Source organism: Micromesistius poutassou (genome assembly GCF_964030765.1).
Source record: "Micromesistius poutassou genome assembly, chromosome: 6".
NCBI lineage: Eukaryota > Metazoa > Chordata > Actinopteri > Gadiformes > Gadidae > Micromesistius > Micromesistius poutassou.
In genome coordinates, this window is record NC_140276.1 from 18324816 (window position 1) to 18326483 (window position 1668).

Consider the following 1668-nt stretch of genomic DNA (forward strand, 5'->3'; position numbering starts at 1 on the left):
GACGAGACAACACCACCGCCGACTTCCTCTCCCGCCTGCCGGCGTGAGACCAGAGGTGGGGGGGGGTGTGACGGTCCAGAGGACCGCACAGGAGAAGTGCCGGCTCGGCACTCGTCTGGCCTCCCGGTCAGCTGTTTACATCCACATGCACGCACGCACTACATACATGGATGGTGACATTTATACAGATAACACACAAAGAGTGGCACTTTATGTTGCGAGTGTTTGCACAATGTCAATGGACATTTTTAACTGGTTATAAGAAGGACAAAAACAATTAAGTTACCTCAATGCATTTCGCACATATTTATTTTCGTGAGTAAGTAGGGCGCCACGCTTACGTAGCGAAATAGATAGGAGATTAAACACCTGTGGGTTCTTGTGCGGCTCCGGCGTCGACGGGCAAAGGATGCCGAAGAGAATCAGGGACGCGGATATTGGTTCCGGGCGGAACTAAGTCCGGACCAACAGCGAATTGACTATGGGGGGAGTTCCACGTGGAATCGGCCGTGATCAAGCCGTCTGTGGCGAATTTCTGCTGTATGTTAAGTAACTGAACATCAACTAAATATTGTAATGTTTATAAGGGCAGGTGTAATGTATGTGGTTGGTCTCAGAGTTTGTGTTGTTGTTGGTGTCACAGTTAATTGTTGAATGTTCCCCTGTCTATTGTTAATGGTGCTGGCCGCCTTGTATATGTCTCCCCTGGTTTTTGTTGCATGTGGGTTCGGGTTAGGGTCTGGCAGTGGCCAGTGGGTGACACCTCTGAGATTCAATAGAATTTTATGCAGAGGTAATGAACTGTGTAAGTTTTATAGTTAATTACTTTTTGTTTGTAATTTCTTTGTTTAAGTTCCTTTTCCTTATTTTTGCATTTTTCATGCTTTTTGGACCTTCAACCGCTTCAACAATTTGTTCAAGCCTTAATTTATTAAAACCTTGTCCGAAGCTACTACTGCCTCTGCTTTCTTGGCCAAGCCCACAGTTTATGTGTAAACGACCCCGCTCGGTTCCGTTACACACTTATCACTTATCACTTATCAACTATCACTCATCACTCATCAACTATCAACTATCACTTATCACTTATCAACTATCAACTATCAACTATCAACTATCAACTATCAACTATCAACTATCACTTATCAACTATCAACTATCAACTATCACTTATCAACTATCACTTATCAACTATCAACTATCACTTATCAACTATCAACTATCAACTATCAACTATCACTCATCAACTATCAACTATCAACTATCAACTATCACTTATCACTTATCAACTATCAACTATCAACTATCAACTATCACTTATCAACTATCACTTATCACTTATCACTTATCAACTATCAACTATCACTTATCAACTATCAACTATCAACTATCAACTATCACTTATCAACTATCAACTATCAACTATCAACTATCACTTATCACTTATCAACTATCACTTATCACTTATCAACTATCAACTATCAACTACCACTTATCAACTATCAACTATCAACTATCAACTATCACTTATCAACTATCAACTATCACTTATCACTCATCACTCATCACTTATCAACTATCAACTATCAACTATCAACTATCAACTATCACTTATCAACTATCAACTATCAACTATCACTTATCACTTATCAACTATCAACTATCAAC